The sequence below is a fragment of the Oryctolagus cuniculus genome, chromosome X (genome assembly GCF_051225735.1).
Source record: "Oryctolagus cuniculus isolate XC-2025 breed Fujian yellow rabbit chromosome X, ASM5122573v1, whole genome shotgun sequence".
Classification (NCBI taxonomy): Eukaryota; Metazoa; Chordata; class Mammalia; order Lagomorpha; family Leporidae; genus Oryctolagus; species Oryctolagus cuniculus.
Genome location: NC_142888.1, coordinates 94,357,162 through 94,377,792, shown reverse-complemented (window position 1 = coordinate 94,377,792; position 20,631 = coordinate 94,357,162). Strand labels below are relative to the sequence as shown.

At 38.6% G+C, this 20,631-nt stretch overlaps 1 long non-coding RNA gene across 3 annotated transcripts in view; it reads left to right on the top strand.

The window, feature by feature from the left end:
- Positions 1-20,631, top strand: part of LOC149119702 (uncharacterized) — a 174,605-nt gene that overhangs the window by 52,230 nt on the left and 101,744 nt on the right. The window contains exon 3 of one of the 3 annotated variants that reach the window (XR_016227887.1): positions 20,235-20,396. The exons of the other annotated variants lie outside the window; for them this stretch is intronic. This is a non-coding gene — a long non-coding RNA (uncharacterized LOC149119702). The remainder of the gene's footprint in view (positions 1-20,234; positions 20,397-20,631) is intronic. 3 annotated transcript variants of the gene reach the window in all.

Here is a 20,631-nt window from a genome sequence, read left to right as displayed (position 1 = left end):
CTTCCAGCTTTTCCCATTCATAGGATGCTGGCTGTGGGTTTTAGTAAGATGTTTAAAGAGCTATTTTAAAGATTTATTTTATTTATTTGAAAGGCAGAATGACAGAGGGAAAGATAGAGATCTTCCATCTTCTGATTAACTCCCCAAATGACCAGAATAGATGGGGCTAGCGCTGGAATTCCATCCAGGAGTCCCACATGTGTGGCAAGGACTGATGCACTTGGGCCATCATTGGCTGCCTTTCCAGGCGCCTTCACAGGGAGATGGATGGGAAGTGGAGTAAGTGGGATTCATAGTGGCATATCTGATGCTGGAGTCATGAGCAGCAGCTTAACCTGCTGTGTCACACCCCAAAAGAACTAGTTTTGAAATACAAAATTATGCTTATGCTTTCTAATTTTAACAAAATTTTAGACAAACTGGCCTTCTTATTTGTCAAAAAGCTCAAATAGGCAAACATTTAAAAAATTATTTGAAGCTCAATTTTTTAGACGGAGAGCTATTATAAGATAAACTAGGTATAAGTTATTTAAGTACAAATCCAGCTTCCAGAGTGTATTTGGAGGGAACATTGACTAAAGCCATGCTCCATCATTTTCTACAGGGAACACTCATGTGATCAATGTGTGTGATTATGTAGTCACTCAGTGTGAACAGTTGAAGGCCCTGCAAAACCATTAGTCTTCAAAGGAATGAAAGCAAGCCCACATACGGTGCCCTGAATGCAGATGCTAGATCCCATCAGGACCTAGTCTCTCGTGGTCTCTCCACTTCCCTCCTATGCTTAAAGTTTCCTTTGCCCTGCTTTCATTAAAATTAACTTGCTCAATTGAGTGAGTGCTGCAACTGATCCTTCAAGGTCCCTAGGCACTGATCTATGAGGTCATTTGTTTTCCCCCTAGACAACTACCACCTGTGTGTAGCTAGCCCCTAGACTGACTGGAGCACACTTCGGGCACACACATATCACAGGCCAACTTAAGAAGGGCTGTGAGCACTGTCAACCAACCTGGAACGTGGACACGTGCTGAGCATGTACTGCTCAGGTCCAACTTCAGTGTATAAGGAATCTTTACTCCTAACTCCTTGTGGATCCCATAAATTAAGTGCTAGTTGACTGGCTGCTTGCTCTGAGCTTTGTAGTAGATACTTCCTTGTTTCTACCAACTCCATGTCGGTGATTGGCTTGCTGCATTTCAGCTGAGCAGACATATTATCAGTTTACCTTATGCCAAATTTAATATTTAGGGCTCTTTAGCTTAGATAAGAATTCTTTTTTTTTAAATAAAGATTTATTTATTTGACAGAGCCACACACATACACAGAGAGAAAGAGAGAGGGAGAGAGGGAGAGAGAGAGAGAGAGAGAGAGAGAGAGAGAGAGGTTCTCCATTTTCTGGTTCACACTCCAATTGGCTGCAACAGCAGAGCTGCGCCAATCCGAAGCCAGGAGCTTCTTCCGGGTCTCCCATGTAGGTACAGGGGCCCAAGGACTTGGGCCATCCTCCACTGCTTTCCCAGGCCATAGCAGAGAGCTGGATCAGAAGTGGAGCAGCTGGGCCTCCAACTGGCACCCAAATGGAATGCCGGCACTGCAGGCGGCAGCCTAACCCACTATTCCACAGCACCAGCCACTAGATAAGAATTCTAAGCTCAGGCACAAATGAGACAGGCAACATGGTTAAGTTTGGGATTTATTTGGAGAAATACGCAGGAACGTGAGGGATTTATTAAGGGAAAGCAGGTCAGAAAGAGTAGACGGGGAGTTCCATACCAGCCTTTACGAGGGAGCAGGCCGGGGACTGTAAGCAAAGTGGCTGGTGGCAGGAAAGCAGTCACAGAAAGCAGCAAAATGGCACCTGATGAGCAAGCTTCAGCCTCTGATACACTTCCAAAAGGGGAGTGGTTATGTAGTCTGATTGATAGGTGGATGGATACATGTGAGATCACACAGGGGATAAAGGGGTGTGGCCTCCAGCTCATGAGCCTAATCTGATCTCCCTGATTGGGTCCCATATCAGATCCACTTTTGTGGGTTGGATAGTAAGTCCTCTAACTGGTTTTTGAGTCATTCTAAGACAGGAAAAGTCAATGATGCTGAATATGCAAGTTAGGAAAATGCGATCATACAGTTTTAAAAGGTTATTAGGTGTATTGAGATGGAAAAGTTTATTGCTTAAGCATCAGATAAAAATTCTTTTACTCAGGGTGCTCTATTTCTTGAATATTTCAACTAATTGATATTTAAAGCTTATACATTTTAAGGCAATATAATCATGTAATACTCTTAGGGAACAAATACTCTTGGATTGTAATAGACGAAGTGATCTGTTAGTTTTCTTGTCAGTGTTCTTCATAGTTGTCATTGCAGCTGGTTAAATTTTCTAATGGGCAGCCAATAATAATTCCTCCACAATTAACAATTGTAATAAATATATAGGACAATAGTGTATCCTTAAAGATATGTGCAACTTTTAATGAGAATCTTAAGAAAAGTTAATCACAATCATTTAAAAATGCACTTAAGCATCTAGAGTAATAGTACCCAATAGAATTTTCTGTGCAACTGCAAATGTTTTTATGAACAATGTCCATTATGGTAGTCATTAGTCACATGTAGCTTTTTTAAAAAACATTTATTTATTTATTTCAAAGACGGTGACATAAAGAGAGGGAGTGTGAGGAGATAGATGGATAACAGGTGGTTAGGTGGATCCTGGTCAGAATGAGGAAAGGAGATGTCTCTTTAAGGAGGTGCAAAATGCTTGCTTCTCCCCAAAAGCTACCTTTAGCAAGATAAAAGTACCAAATCCCACTCCGGAGTTTCCAGTTTTATCACAAGAATAGCAAGGAAGTAGTGATTCTACCCTTCTGAGTTTTTAAGCATGAGAATAGAGAGAAGTTACCAATCACCTTTCTGATGGTTTTTTGTTTTATCATGAACAAGCTAGACAGGATAGACAGGATTACAAATCTGGCTTTTTGATGAGTTTTATCCTCACCATCTGATTGATAATTAGCTGCTGTTTTTTTTTTCCCCAAAATTTATGCTTAAGAGACTGTACTTCCACCTGTTTCTCAGGTCTGCCTCTTTTGGAGACACCCCCCCCCCCTTTCCTGGCTGCTGTGGCAGGAGGTTTCTGATTTAAATAAAATCTTGCTTTGTTCACTGCCTTGTCTGTGTAGAAATTCTTCTTTCAATAAAGAAGAATTTGCTGCTATTTTATCCATAACAGGAGGGGGTGAGGAGAGAGAGGGAGAGGGAGAGGGAGAGGGAGAGGGAGAGGGAGAGGGAGAGGGAGAGGGAGAGGGAGAGCCAGGAGTCGGGAACTTCTTGCTGGTTGGTAGGGTCCCAAGTACTTGGGTCATTTTCTGCTTCCTTCCCAGGCACATTACCAGGAAGTTGGATGGGAAAGCAGAGCAGCTGGGACTCCAACTGAAACTGGAACTTGGGGTGCCTATGATATCACTGTGTGCTTATCAATAAATTTCCAATATTAACAAGCCCGTGTGGGTTCTTACCTAATATTCAGAGAAGAATTCTGAATACCATCATAAATGAACAAGGCAGCATGATACATTTTAAGCTTTTACTCAGTGTGAAAGATGCATAGGAGAGTGAGGGCTTTATCTATAGGAGAGAGAGAAATCTGGGTTCACACCGAGTACCAGGAACCAGGCATGTGGAAGAGCATCTAGGCCAGGAAGCATGTGGCGGGTGGCCCAAAGGCCACGCACCCTGGAGGTGCAGGGCCACACAGGCCCACACTAGCAAAAGGCCAGAGAAAGGAAGGGGCAGGCACGCTGTGTCCTGGGCTTTTAATCCACTTTCAAAGGGGAGTGGTTAATTAACCTGATTGGCTGGTGGGCGCTAAGGTGTGGCCAGGTAGGGGCATGAGGTCACACAAGGGCGTGGTGAAGGCGTGGTCTTCCAGCTCACAGACCTAATCAATTTTAACCTATATGCCTGCCTGCATCAAAACTGGCACTGTGATATGCGATGCTGGTGTCACAAGTAGTGTTTAACCTTTTGTACCACAATACAACCCCCCATGTAGCTACTAAGTATTTGAAATGGATTTTCAACTTTATTATAGTAATTTAAATAATATTGTGTAACTACATTTAGATTAAAATATTGATTTATAGTGCTCAAATACTACTAAAGTTGCCAAGTGATAATAAAATTTTTAGTTGTTTACTTTTGTCTTAATTGATTGCAAAATAAAATTTTACTTAGAAATTAAAAGTTCAGAAAAATCTCTAACTTATTCTCTCTAGTCTTCAGACAAATAACAAGAAGTAAGTATAGACAACTGAATATACAATCCAAATATTTAAGGTAAAATGTTTTTTCATGACATAGTTTAAATACTCTCATGAGTTTTAATTTTTTGAATTGGATTGTATTGTATTTGACAAATTGCATGCTTAAAGCTAAAAACTAATACTGAAGCTTAATTTTTAAAAAAGTACTCATTTATTTTGATTTTAGAAAAGGTGCTTGAATATATTATTTTCTAGATTATGTAATAAAAATGTAGCTGCCTGTAGATTTTAGTGGTAGATACTCTTCCCATACAGTGTTAGGGCTCAGAAAATGATACCTGAGAGTGTGGCACTTAGACATGCTGAGCTGCAGAAACAGTCTCTGAATCAAGATCTCGCTAAGCTTCTCTTCTTTTTCTCCCAAGCACAGGGAGGGGCTCCCTCAAACTTCCCTTACCTGTATGAGAACCATTCTTTTGAAAGTCAGGCAGGGGCCGGCGCCGCGGCTCACTAGGCTAATCCTCCACCTAGCGGAGCTGGCACACCGGGTTCTAGTCCCGGTTGGGGCGCCGGATTCTGTCCCGGTTGCCCCTCTTCCAGGCCAGCTCTCTGCTGTGGCCCGGGAGTGCAGTGGAGGATGGCCCAAGTGCTTGTGCCCTGCACCCCATGGGAGACCAGGAGAAGCACCTGGCTCCTGCCTTCGGATCAGCGCGGTGCGCAGGCCGCAGTGTGCCAGCTGTGGTGGCCATTGGAGGGTGAACCAACGGCAAAACGAAGGAAGACCTAAAGCTTCCTCTCTCTGTCTCTTTCTCTCACTATCCGCTCTGCCTGTCCAAAAAAAAAAAAAAAAATCAGGCGGAAGTAACAAGTTCTAGTACAGGGCACCTGTAGTTCACAACAACGCGTACTGTATGAAGAGCTGGAAGAAAAGAGCTGGTAGACTCCAACACCAAGAAAAGATAAGCGGATAGATAGGCTAGTAGCCTGGTTTGATCATTTTGTGCTGGGTATCTTTGCTGTATTGTATAACAATGGGCAAGTATTACATGTTAATAAAATTTTAAAAGCAAAATAAGTAACTTTAAAGATTAAGAAAGAAAGAATGCAATTGTCTGAAATCCTGTCCTTAGGAGTCTCATCAAATAACCAGGAATGATTGATCACAGAACACAGAGGAGACTCAAAGTCTCACCACACCCTGATGGGCTTTTTATTTCTTCTTCTGAGGACAGATCTCAGAGATTACCTAGGAGAGCATTCGCACAACAAAAAACCCTTCCTCTGAGTGAAGTTCCACCACTCACCCTCCTTGTAATTCCTTCCTACCTCCCCTGCCAGCCCTCCAGCATCTTCCTCTCCCAGTGAAGAAGCTATTTCAGTTTCAGTGATCTGACCCTATTCTTGGAGTTTGCATATTTTGTATGTTCATGAGCCTATTTATAAATTCATTATGCTTTTATCTTGTTAACCTTTTCTTCAGTTATATGGATGTCAATGATGACTCTTTAGGAAGGATAGTGTTACTGGTCACGGAGGGCAGGGCTGTGGCAGGAGAAAGTCTCCTGGTTCTTTTCCTCAGCTTAGTATAGAAATGAAAAGCTGGGAAACAATTTGCAAAGAGGCAGAAAATTTTATTCAGTTGGCAAGTGACAAAGAAAACATCTGGTCCGAGAAGAGACCAGGCAGAGCGCGACACTGGCTTTGAGGAAGTGTCCTGGGTTTTTAAGGCATTGCTGTTTTTTTTCAATTGGGTTATTCTATGGGGGTGCCCATTGGACGAGGGTTTCACTTACATATGTTGATTTGCTTAAGGCTCCTGGATCTAGCAAGGGTCTCCTGGAGACTGTCTCTCTCCTAGTGGCTCAGCCCCCTCCTGTGCCAGCTCTGAGTGAAAGACTGCAGCCACCCTAGAGGTGTGATTTAAAGCCCCAAGGTCACACAAGCAGCACAAGAAACTCTTAGTGGGGGAGATGCCAGTTGGCCTGGAGACAGGCTTTCCAGCCACAGCTGAAAGCCTGCTTGTGAAGGACATTCTACCCTTGTCACAAGGGGCCCACAGACTGCCCCACCAGCCTCAGATAGGAAAGGGACCACCCCGTTTTCCACCCCTATAAGAGGGTGAGGGAAAGAAGAGTGCTATGACTAAATGTGTCCTGCTTCAAATTCTGTCTCCAGACTTGAAAGTGTTTGCTGTGAATACCTTTGTACCGTTATGGTGAGCAGTGCTTACCAAGGATAGTAGTTCCCATTTTCCTCTGGTAAAATATTTTATGGAGAGCTAATGGTAGGATGTGGAGCCAGCACAAAAAATATTTCTACAAAATATTGTTAATTCTCTCTATAATTTTCATATCCATTTAAGTATTCTTGATTTCTCCCTCTCCCTCTTTCTGTCTATCTGTCTCTGTCTCTACAGAACTTAGACACTTACCCTGTACATTTAATGCGTATCTTCTAATCACTATTGGGGAAAAATTAATTTCTTCAAATCCTAAACAAGCCATTTTGTAACCCCATTCACTATTTTACTTTTAAATTTTGCCAGTTAAGTTTCCTTTTCTCCTTGCCTCTGTGCTCCATGACAGAGGTTCAAACAAGGAGCACCAGTGGCAAGGTTTGGGCAAGATGGGAAGAACAGCAGTCTTCCACAGGCTCCCTTTTCACCCGCGGGGCTGCTATAATGTAAGAGTTATTAATATGCCTTATCTTATGTTCTTGGTCTTTAAAAGTGCCTTACAGCATTCTCCAGATAACTGTTTATTGCTCCATTGCCAACCCCCCCTACTGTGGAGTGTCATGCTAATGCCGGGAAATCTCCTGATTATACATTGCCACTCCCCACTGAAGACAGAAATAAGCACTCACTCACTTTCAGCATTATTTGCCACTGTGCTATGGTTCTGTAGAGTACTTTGTAGGTGGTTAAATTCAAATTTATCTTTCTATCAATATGACGTTATAAAGTTTACCCTAATGGTCTTAATCTATATTATATGCTGTATAGATAATAGCCTACTTTTGCTAATGAAAATAGCTAATCTTTGCAATGTATGTGGAGTTTTAAATTGTGGTAATAATGCCATTTTGGTGACTGTAGTCTCCACTTTTCTGATATAAGGCTTTGTAAAGATGGCTAGTGATTTTACTGATTGCCCTCAAATGGCTCAATAAACATATTCTTAATGATTCTATGAATAAATTTTCAAAATTATGTTGCTCAATAAAGTGCCCCTGTGGTGGGAGTTTTAAGCTCTGAACAAATTAATCAAAATAAATTCATCTTTAAATGTTACAGTCAATAATGTATTTTATTTTAGGAAAAACACAATAGCTTCCATACAATTTAAAAGAGATTTAAAAAAGAAAATTTTTGTTAATTCCACACAATGCTTATGCACACCTATAAATATTCAAAAGGGCTGTTTGAAGGAAAACTACCTTCCCTAAGTGCTGTTAATGCTTTGTGTCTATCTGATTCCAGTGGCCTGCTTAGGCCCTCCAGTGATTCTACTGGGGATATAGTGATCAGTGCATTACTCAAACATTGTTGTGGTGGTGCTGGTGCCTGGGTAACAGGAGTTAAGGAGAATGAGGGCAAATTTATTGACAAACACTTGAAAAAATACTCTTCTGATATTCTGTGATGGGCTCATGCTTCTTTTCTCATGAAAGGCGAAACATCACAGTATGTCAAGACAACAGAACTGGCTTCTTAGAATTAGCAACATAACAAAAGGGCTGGTGCTGTAGAATAGTGGCTAAGCATCCCCTGCAGCACTGGAATCCCATATGGGTGCCAGTTTGTGTCCCGGCAGCTCCATTTCAATCCTGCTCTCTGCTATGGCCTGGGAAAGTAGGAGAAGATGGCCCTGCACCTATGTGTGAGAAGCAGAGGAAGCTCCTGGCTTTCTGGCTTTGGATTGGCTCAGCTCTGGCTGTTGTGGCCATTTGGGGAGTGAACGAACAGGTGGGAAACCTTTCTCTGTCTCTCTCCCTCTTTCTGTAACTCTACCACTCAAATAAATAAATTAAAAAAAAATCTCTAAAAAGAAGAGACAAACACTGGTCAAAAATATCCTGACCTGATGAGAAGATTCTGTACTCTTTAGGACTTTGCAGAATGCTGACAAAGAAATTCTACATTGCTTGGCTAAGGCCCTTTTACTGTGAGCTGCCTCAGGATTCAGTACCAGTTAACATCCTGGTATCCAGTCAAGAGTAGGTAGTAGTTGGAAGCAACTAGGCCTATATCAGTTCCATATTTATGTATAGTGAATCTGTAAAAAGCAATTATTTCCAGGTATATTACCTAAGTCCTAAGAAGTTTAATCTTGTTTTGCTTATTTCAGCTCCCCAGATAATTAAAATAATTAACATTGTTTAGAAATTTTAATAGCAATTTAATCTATGCTCTTTGTAAAACAACACAGTATGATACAATGCTATGAAGGAAATTATTAGGCCAACTGAAAAAACTGGAATAATCATATGGTTGGTAGATTAGGCAAAAGTATCACTTTGATTTTAAATTTCTGGAATTTGACAACTGTACTGTGAACAGTAACAGTGTAACATAAGAAAACATTCCAGGGATGCTAACTGAAACATTTAAAGTTAAGGAGCTTTATGCAACTTAACTCTCAACTAATGTAGAAAAAACTGTAAGTGTGTATGTGCATATATGTATCTGTGAGAATATATTTAAATGACCATGTATATTTGAGGAACTAGAAAACAATAAAGCAAATAAGGTAAAGTATTAATAGGTGAAACTGTGTAAAAGCTATGTGGGTATTGTTATTGCAACTTTTAAATTTGAGATTTTTTTCAAAAACAAATATCACACACACAAGAATAATGCTATTTCTTTAGTTTCTTCCTCACGTATTAATATGTACTGAATTGTCACAATATTTTGGGTATCTAATATCAATGTATATATCTGTATTGCAGCCAAGTGTCTTCTGAGGACTGACTGCTCTGAACTTCTCAGTGGCCCACTGAACCCTATATGTGTCATTTTAAAGAACTTTGTCAACATTTACATAGCAGTACAAAAGTTGAAGTTTTGAAGGGTCCTATTATAGAAGGAAAATTGTATTGTGAAATCCAACTTCAATTTTTCCTTGGTTTGTTTATTGTTTCAATTCCAAACAGTGCAAAAGGGCATACAGTGAAACGAATTCTTTCCATTCTCTGCCCCTCATACATTCAGCCCTTCTTTTCAGAATCATTGTTATTTCCTTCTTGTGTATCCATCCAGATATACTGTATACAATTACCTAGTCTGTGTGTTTGTGTGTGTGTGCACGTGTGCAGTTCTGTCTTCACATCTACCATGCTTTGAACAAGATTTGGTTCTCAAATTCAGGCCGATGTTTAAACTCCAAAATCATGTTAATGGGACTAGGACTCGGTAACTTATGGGGACATTGTTTGTAATTTGGGTTATTTGTCAGCTTTATCCAATGCTGACTGAGGTCTCTATTAAAGTCAATTAGGTCTGTCTATGTCAACCAGCAATATTTAGCTTGATTTCTAGTTCAAATATTGCATTGATGTTCTCTCTCTTTACGTTTGCCCAAGTCTTTTGGGTTTGTGTCTTTGAAAACTTTTTTCCCTCTATTTAATGAGTGTTTTTTGAGAATTAAAATTAGATTTCTACTTCAATCCATTAAAGTGTTCTTTGAATCTAACATGTTAATATTTAGTTTTATTGCTGTTAAATTTTGACCAGGGGTCCTTATTCCATTCATTTTTCAAGGTAACCATTGCCAACACTGTACCATCATAAATTTATCTAACCATCTTTCATTATGTGAGCATTAATTATAGAAAAGAAAGTACCTTACTTCAAACCAATGATTCAACAATTATGATTAGAGTATACATTGTGTACCAGACACTGTGTTAGGTATTTAATATGTAGAAATGAATAAAGATTAGTACCTATTCTCATGGAGATCACAGTTTAGCAGATGCAACAGTGATGTAGAGAAAAATAATGTGTGGCATGTCGGAAGTATGTACAAAGTCCAAATATAGCCCAGATTGAGGCATTATTAGCTCTTTCAGGAAAGTCTTCTTGGAAATAATGATGCTAAGACAGGAAATGAGGGATGGTATTATGCTATTTAGGTAGAACAGATATGATTGAATTCCATTGTATAATACAAATCCTTCACACTCCTGATCTTTGTTTTAAAGCTTTTTAAGGTGTGAGAATCCAAGATGTAAAACAGAAGAAATAAACAAGTATATATTTCACAGCATATTATTCAAGGTGACAGAATGTCACAATAGCTATGTTCACAACCATAATTCATAGAAGCAGAGCAGCAGAAATACAACGAAGTCTGCTCCCTGCATCTTCATTGGGATGTTTTGGTTCTTAATATGATGACATATAAATGCTTTATCAGACCATAATTTGAACATATTACCAATTCAGAAATAAAAGCTAATATTTTAGTGATAGAAGTTCATTCAGCAAGCATGGAGCACCTACTACGTACTGGGAAATTTTCAGATGTTGTAGATATAGTGATGAACAAAACAGGTGGTGAAGGAACAGGTCAAACAAGTTGCAAGAGTATAATGAAGAGAGAAATATAAGTTAGAATAGGAACAAGCATATATATAACAAGTGGAGCTAACCAAGTTTCAGACTTTTGGGAAGATCTCTCTGAAGAAATTATAATAAACTAAGGTATAAAAATATGTGGTATTAGTTAGTTAAAGTTAGAAGTGAGGGGAAAGTTTTGAATAGAGGGCACAGCACAAGAGAATGTTCTGAAATGGTCTGGAGTAAGGTCTATTCAGGAATCTGTAAGAAAGTCAGCATGTCTGGAACCTAAAAAATGAGGCAGAGAGAGGAATAAAATAAGGAGAGAGTGGCAAGGAGATGCCAGTTGATAAACTTGTTAGAATCTATTTTAAGAAATTTAGATTTTTATCCCAGAAATAATAAAGATTAAAGAGTTTTATGCAAGAGGGTGACATGTTTATATGTATACCTTATTTAAAAATTTGAGTGCTTAAAAAATAATTTGCACAACGCCAGCCATGGCAGCCATTTGGGGAGTGAACTAATGGAAGGAAGACCTTTCTCTTTGTCTCTCTCTCACTGTCTATAACTCTACCTGTCAAATAAATATTAAAAATTAAAAAAATTTTGCTAGTTAATTCAGACACACATGCATGCACACACACACACACACATGGAGAGAGAGAGGAGAGAGAGGGGAGAGAGGAGAGAGAGCTCTCCCATCTGCTCTTTAACTTGCCAGATGTCCACAATGGTTGGGACTGGACTTGGTCCAAAGCAAGAGCCAGGAACTCAATCCAGCTCTCTTATGTGGATGGCAGGAACTCAACTACCTGAGTATCACCTGTTGCTTCCCAGGGATTATGTTATCAGAAAGCTTTAATCAAGAGCTGGGGCTGGAAACCAAACTCATGTACAGAATGTGGGCGTCTTAACCAGAGTTCAAAATGCTAGGCTAAATGCCCAGATTATCATTTGATATAGTCAGATGTTATATATTTTTTCTTTTTCTTTTCTTTTTTTGACAGGCAAAGTGGATAGTGAGAGAGAGAGACAGAGAGAAAGGTCTTCCTTTTTGCCGTTGGTTCACTCTCCAATGGCCACCGCGGCTGGTGTGCTTCAGTCTGCGCATCGCGCTGATCCGAAGCCAGGAGCCAGGTGCTTCTCCTGGTCTCCCATGGGGTGCAGGGCCCAAGGACTTGAGCCATCCTCCACTGCACTCCCGGGCCACAGCAGAGAGCTGGACTGGAAGAGGGGCAACCGGGACAGAATCCGGCACCCCAACCGGGACTAGAACCCAGGGTGCCGGTGCTGCAAGGCGGAGGATTAGCCTATTGAGCCGCAGTGCCTGCACATGGTATATTTTTTCAAACCTTAATCTAAGAAATGATCATCAGAGATTTCTAACAATAGAGAGGTAGTGAGTATTAGATACACAAACCCATCTATGACACATTTAATACTAAAATTGAACCTAAATTAGATTAAGCCTCTAAAACTATGAATTTATAGAAAATGCAAGTGGAAATAAAAATAAGATTAGTGACATCACAGATGTTTAGGGAACAATGGTGATCATGAATGTACAGTGTTAGCTACTTGCCTAGTTGTATGATTTTTATCAGTAGTCTTTAGCAGTTTGAGTACATTTAAAGCAGAAATATGTGACATTTAAAAACAAAAAATCTTAAGGGCTCAAAATAAGTTTATTTACCTAAGATACAATTCCTTTTTATCTTCCAGGGACTTTGTGAGTAAAAACAAGGTAATATATTCAAAGTACTTTGAGATCTTTGGAAGGAAAATCTTTATTAAATACAAAGTGATACTACCATCATTATCACAAAAAATTAAGCTATGTGAGATGTTTTCTATGTTGCTTTTTTGTTTGACTCTTGCTTTACATGCCATTGATTTCCCTTTGATCCATGCTTTCCTGATTAACTTAGGTATGATTTTCCTAAGGCATGATATTATCCTGTCAGTTTAAGAAACTTCAGAGTAAATCAAAACCTGATTATGCCTATGATCACAAAATAACAAACACATCAAAATGGAAACATCATTTTTTCTTAATTTAATAGCAACTTGTACCTCCCATCAAAATCCACTTGAAAAATTTCTAAATATCATGTATTTTATAGATGTGAAGTGGAATCCGTGCAAATATTAAACATTTATTTGAACGGACATTTATTCTATACTTTCACTGCATTTATTTTGAACTTGACACTGTTGTTAGAACTTAGAGATTTAAAAAGAAATCATTTGAGAGGCATGCACACACACACACACACACACAGCTCTCAACTGCTGGTTCACTTTCCAAATGCCTACAGTGACTGGGAAGAGGCTGAAGTCAGGAGCTGGAAATTCGAGGCAGGTCTCCCTTGTGGGTTGCAGGAACCAATTACTTGAGTCATTACCTACTGCTTCCCAGAGCCCACGTTAGTAGGAAGCTAGAATCAGGAACCAGAGCCAGGGATAGAATCCATGCATCTCCATCTGGGGGCAGACATCCTAACTGATGTCTTAACCACTAAGCTAAATCACATCACAGACCTTAGAGATTTAAAGATGAATAAGGCAAATTCCTTTTGTGTATACAAGGAGCTCATGGATTTGAAGCAGGAGTAAAGGCATTGTATTAGTCTGGAAGTGAATGATAATGGAAGCCTGCAATAAGACATTGGCAGTGGCATGGAAAGGAAGGGAAAATGTGAGAAATATTCAGGAAATGGAATTGGTAAAAAGAATTGGTTATTGTGTGGATTTGGAGGGAGGACAGAAAGGGGCAATGAGTCAAGAACGTCTCCCAAGTTTTATTTTGCCTAAATTAGTGGATGGATGGTGATGCTGTTAATGGAAACTGGCTAGGAAAACATAAAATACATGGAAAGAGAGATGCTGAAGATACTGTACAAAATGGAGATAATTGATGGAATAAAGTGATGGAGGAGACAGGAAAAAGCAGAGGTAGAGGGATTACCTTGATTGTCTTTTTTTGAAATAAGCTGAGAAAGGCTAAGCTATGTATGTAAATTCTAGGAGTTGGGCAAGAAATGATTTTGAGAGGTTTTAGATGAAATTTTGTCTATATTATTTACTGAAAAATGAAGCGAAGGCAGAAGTTAAGGAAGGAAAAGTGAGCTTAAGAGGAATAGTATTATAGGTTTGAGTTAGCCATTGAGGGGAATGCGAGAGGGAACTTTACATTCTCTACCAAAATAAAAAGCAATTATTTTTTTCACTCACTGTCATAGGATACCTATTGGAACCTGGCCACAAGTTTGCCACTTTATTTTCTTCTATTTTTGAAAATAATTTTATCATAAATTAGACAATGTGTATTATTCATCCATGAGAGTCAACATTCTTTTATTTCAAACTGGTTGAAACAAAGTACACTCTCACCAAGAGTATACAGGTCCTTCTTTCAGTTATTTTTTTTTAAAGATTTATTTATTTCAAAGTTGGAATCACAGAAAGGGCGAGACAGAGATTGATCTTTCATCCACTGGTTTATTCCCCAAATGGCTGCCATAGCTGGAAGTGGACCAGGCTGAAGCCAGGAGCTTCTTCCGGATCTCCCACATGGTTGCGGAGGCCCAAGGACTTGGGCCATCTTCTATTGCTTTCCCAGGCATGTTAGCAGGGAGCTGGACCAGAAGTGGAACAGCTGCTACTTGAACCAGCAGCCATATGGGATGCTGGCACTGATGGCAGCAGCTTAACCTGCTGTGCTGCAATGCCGGCCCTTTCTTTCAGCTATTCTTGTCTGATTCTGATAAAAACAATTTATTAGCCTTGTTTAATGAATAAGGATTGTTTTTCTTTTAGTATTTTATGGAAGAATTTGATTAAAACTAAAATAACCTGATTTTTTTTCTTTTTGAAATTTATCTTGAAACCTGCTAGAACTGTGTTTTCTTCAATGGAAGTTTTTTCTTTCTTTGTTTTGCTGTTATTATTTTTAATATTAATCAAGTTTATTTGATATCTGGGGGGCTATTCAGGTTTTCTGTTTATTCTTAAGCCAATTTTGATAAATTTTATTTTTCTAGAAATTACTAATTCGTTTAGTTTTTCAAATTTTATGTTAAGGCACTGTCCCTACTATCCACTTACTATCTGTTTAACATCAATATCAACAGTTATGCTTCTCCAATACTGTTTGTGTTCCTTCTCTCTCTCTTTTTCCTTGATTAATTCCATTAGAAGTTTGACATTTAAAAAATCTTTTTAAAGAGGAAACTTATACTTTGTTTGATCCTCTTTATTTCATTTATATTCTATTTCATTGTGTCTTTTCATTTTTTGTTTTTTCATTCTATTTTCTTTTGAATTATTTAGAATTCTAAGTTCTTGATAAGAACAGTTTAGTCATTATTTTCAGATTTATTCTTTTATCATATAATTTAAATCAATAAGATTTCTTCCAAATATCATTTTAAATGTGTCCTGTGTGTTTGAATGCATAATATTTTCATGAATATTTACTTTGAAGTATTTATCATGAAGTCTTCTTTGGCCTAGGAGCTGCTTAGAGTTTTGTTTTGTTTTTAGTTCTTAATTTTTGATAAGTGAGTTTTCCTGTTCTTTCAAAATGTATATATTTTTTTTAAAACTTTTATTTAATGAATATAAATTTCTAAAGTACGACTTATGGATTACAATGGCTTCCCCCCCATACCGTCCTTCCCACCCACAACCCTCCCCTTTCCCACTCCCTCTCCCCTTCCATTCACATCAAGATTCATTTTCGATTATCTTAATATACAGAAGATCAGCTTAGTATACATTAAGTATGGATTTCAACAGTTTGCTCCCACACAGAAACATAAAGTGAAAAATAATAGATGATTTTTTTAAATGATGATGAAATCAGAGCAGACCTATTGTCATGTTTAATCCCAGTAAGAGTCAAGTTGGGTATTGATAATTTCTTTTTTTTTTTACAGAAGATCAGTTTAGTATGCATTAAGTAAGGATTTCAACAGTTTGCACCCCCATAGAAACACAAAGTGAAATATATTGTTTGAGTACTCGTTATAGCATTAAATCTCAATGTACAGCACATTAAGGATAGAGATCCTACATGAGGAGTAAGTGCACAGTGACTCCTGTTGTTGACTTTACCAATTGACACTCCTGTCTATGGCATCAGTAATCTCCTATGCTCCAGTCATGAGTTTCCAAGGCTATGGAAGCCCTCTGAGTTCTCCGACTCCTACCTTGTTTAGACAAGGTCATAGTCAAAGTGGAGGTTCTCTCCTCCCTTCAGAGAAAGGTACCTCCTTCTTTGAAGACCTGTTCTTTCCACTGGGATCTCACTCACAGAGATCTTTTGCCAGAGTGTCTTGGCTTTCCATGCCTGAAATACTCTCATGGGCTTTTCAGCCAGATCCGAATGCCTTTAGGGCTGATTCTGAGGCCAGAGTGCTATTTAGGACATCTGCCATTCTATGAGTCTGCTGAGTATCTCACTTCCCATGTTGGATCACTCTCCCCTTTATTTACTCCATCGGTTAGTGTTAGCAGGTACTAGACTTGTCTATGTGCTCCCTTTGACTCCCAGTCCCTCCACCATGACCAACTGTGAACTGAAATTGATCACTTGGAATAGTGAGATGGCATTGGTACATGCCACCTCGATGGGATTGAATTGGAATCCCCTGGTATGCTTCCAACTCCACCACTTAATTATATTGTAGTGTGGGTCATGTGATACTAATTCTTTCAGATTTGTTTATACTATCCTTATAACCTAGTTTGTGTGCAGTTTCCTTAAAAGAACCTGGTATGTTTACAAAAACAGTACAACCTACTGTTGTAAATAATATCCCATTTATGTCCGTTAAATTAAACTCATAAATTGTATGGTTCAAATTGCTTGTATCTCATTTATTTCTTAATTACCCAAATTGGCAATTACTGACAGAACTGAACTGAAACCTCTCATGAAGATGATATAATCAACTTTTCTCTGTGATTCTGTCATTGTTTATGTTTTGGGAGCTGTGTTCCTAGATCAATAGAAGTTTAGAACTGTTCGGTCTTTCTGGTGAGCCAAGCCTTTGTTACTATGTAGTGCCTCTCCAGTGCATGTTTTGTTTCCTTTTACTATAATTTATTTTGTCTTGTACTGATAGTATCTATAGCAACTTTTCTTTGGATTATTGTTGTATTCTATGATGTTTTAGTCTTCTTAAGCTTTTTGTATGCCCTCTTAAAATGTGTCTAACTAAAATTTAAAAAATCAATCTGAACCACCTTTGTCTTTCAGGTAGAGAGTTTAGTGCATTTATATTTAGATTGATTACTGAGATATTGGGATTTATTTAAATTATTTGATGTAGTTTCTGTTTGTCCTTTTTTATATTTTCTGTTTTATTTTCTTGTAATATTATAGACTAACTGATTTTTTAAAACGTGGTGAATGCCTAGCTATTTCAACATGCTTATTGTAACTTAAAGTTTATAATCGGTTAACATTGTTACCTTCCACCTGAACTACAGGAAAAGTTGAGAATGTTTTAGCTCTGGTTTTTATTCTTCCAATGCTACATAACTAAAATGAAAGTAAAATCTTTGTATTTTCCTTTCAAGTGCCTTGGAAATGTGCCTTGTGCTTCCCTGCTAACGCTTGTGCTAGCCTTTACCACAATAGGAAAGTATCTTTCTATTTAAATCATATACTTTTTAATCACATACTTTTCTGTTTCATTGAAGTAGTAACAGCTGCATGCACTCTTTTTATTTTTTTAAGATTGATTTATTTATTTGAAAGGCAGGGTTACAGAGGCAGAGAGAGAGAGAGAGAGGTCTTCCATCTGCTAGTTCACTCCCCAAGTGGCCACAATGACTGGAGCTGGGCCGATCCAAAGCCAGGAGCCAGGAGCTTCTTCCTAGTCTTCCTCATAGCTGCAGGGGCCCAGGAACTTGGGCCATCCTCCACTGCTTTCCCAGGCCATAGTAGAGAGTTGGATTGTAAGTGGAGCAGCTGGGACTCGAACCAGTGCCCATATGGGATGTTGGCTCTGAAGGCAGCAGCTTTACCCGTTATGCCACAGAGCCAGCCCTGCAGTCTTGAGAACATAATAGTTGGTTGCCTCTATTCTATGGCTGTTCCACTTCTGATCCAGCTCTCTGCTAATGCACCTTGAAAAGCGTTGGAGAATGGCCCAAATTCTTTGGTACCTGCTGCCCACGTGGGAGACCCAGATGGAGTTCCAGGTTCCTGGCTTTGTCCTGGCCCAGATAGAGCTTTGATGCTCTTTTGGAGGGTAAACTCATACACACCCACACTCTCTCTCTTCCCCCACAACTCTGACTTCCAAATAAATAATTTTTAACAATATCTGATCAATGTGCTTTGCTATGGGCATGTGGGGGACAGAATGTCAAAATGGGTGTTACATTACCTTGGAAAGCATAAGTTAGTGATGAAATTAAATGCAACACAGAACATGTGTGCTTTGATTTTGGATGGTATTAGAGTAAGGAACCATGCAAAGCAGAAGGCTTTTTGGAGAGAACAGGAGAAATAGCTCTGTGGGCATCTTGGACAGCTAAGAAATTCACGTGAGTACTACTTTTGTGAAAAGAAGGTAATGGGCAATGTAGGTAGTATTCAGAAACAAAGTATGTGATTTTTGAATGTTTTTTCCCTTATGACTACTCTTAGAAAAAAAAATAGGCTGCACTCCTCTCTTGGCAGCCCCTATATCCTTTTCTCTCTACTCCCCAGGCTAATGAGGAGATCATTAAGTCACCTGCTGCTTTGTATTATCTGTTTTATCGCTCCCCTTCATTAGTGTCAATGATAGACAGTTGAATTCAGTGCATGTTGGAGGCAATACAGCAGGATATTACATGTATGCCAGTCAGCAGCCAATATCACAACCTCATTTGCTAGTGAATTTGCAAATAGCTAGTCCTTTAGGTACTTCTCTAATTTTCACCAAATGTTGCACTTTTGAAAGCTTCATTAATCCAGCCCCATTAGGATGGGTAGGGTGAGTGAGTTTATGGCTGTAGAAGGTGAAGTAACAAAAATTGCAGCTCTTAAGAACATCGCTGGCATTCATTTATGAAATGGAGTCTGAGTGATACTAAAATTCCCCTACAAAATATTAGAGTAGTAGAGCACCAAATATGTAGTGAATTTAATAATAAAATACTTAAAAACTGTAAATGCTTATTTACTGAAATTAATGACTCTGAAATGACAAGCCCCTTATTTGTTTTGGAATCATGGTACGCATAGCTCTAGCATTGCAGGCAAAGGAGAAGCTAAAAGTAATCCAGGGACATTAGGGATGGAAAGAAGCTATATGTACAGACAAGAGAAATGTGATTGAAAAAGTCATTAGTACTGCAAGGGATTTTCATCCACATTTGACCTCTTCCTGAAATAAGAGTGCTCAATTTCATAGTGAGAAATATTCCATTTAGAAAAAGCAAACGTTGGTGTTTGGGGAGGAATAGTTCAGGCAGTCACTGTAAGTCCAAACAAGGTTGGATGATCCAGAACCATTACCATAAACCCTGGGCTTGGATTTTTGTTTATGATCAATAGATAGGACATCAGAGAGATTCCTCACAAATACCCCATCGTGTTTATTCTTCACTTTCATTCATTTTGTTCTTCCTTTGATTCACCAATGTCTTTAGTTTTACCTTCCCTGTTGCTATAAATGACTGTTAGAGAAATAAAATATGAAATAAGTAACTTCGTGTAGACCTAGAAACTATTGTTTCCCTGATTTGTCCATTTTTAGGTGTCAACTTGTACAGGTAAATATTGTAACCAAATGCTAAAAGAGTAGTGCATACTACCTAAAGCAATAGATTTCATGAAGGGATCTTTTTGCATCCATACCATACAACTGACAGATTTAATCAAGTTTTTGCTGTGATTAGGCTTTGACAGCCGTAACTAGTTCTGATAGTAAAGAAGTACTATTTTGAAACAAATTACAACTCTTGTCTTTATGACATGTATCAATTTACACACAAGCTGCATAAATCACTTTTTATATTTTTCTGTAATGGAAAAATACTGCAGGGCATTTTAATAACCAATAAATCATGTGTTTAATGAACCAGGCCAAAATATAAATGGTGTGAGTCAAACACCTCTAAGAATGAGGATTGGGTATTGACTTGATAGAAATTCCAATCACATAGGCTACAGGCTATTAGAGCCATCACAATTTTAAGAGAGTAAAGGCTTATACTTCATTTATGATCATCTGCATGCATGTTCTTGGGACTTTGTTGTTTATCTTCAGATCTCACGTGTTTACAACTTGTATTAGTTTCCAAACAAATTAGGAGTGAAAACAGTCTCTCTCACCTTTAACCTCTTATAAGTACTATTCCAATAAATTATATATCATATCTGTCATCCCTAGTGAACTGGGAGAGAAGGCTTTTCTGAACCACTAATGCAAACAACTATGTATATCTGATGTCACGTTGGAAGCATCTAAGGCTCCACTGATAAACGAATGTTGTCACAGAGCCAACCAAGTACCTTCTTAGTTTTCACATGTTCATCCTGGAGCCTGAACAAGGTAAGACAAAGACGATGACAGAAACTAGTGAAACTTGAATTGTTGTCCTAGGAGTATCCATGTTAATAAGGGATACTTCGTTGCTTCTGAATCCTTTTGTATTGGGATCACATATGTCCGTACATTATTAAAAAAAAAAAAAAGAGTGTTTTACCTAACCTTTATTGATGTTATTTTTGCTTCTCATTAAAGAGCAGTGAGGTGGTATAGTTTAAAGAAAACCAAGTTGAGAGGC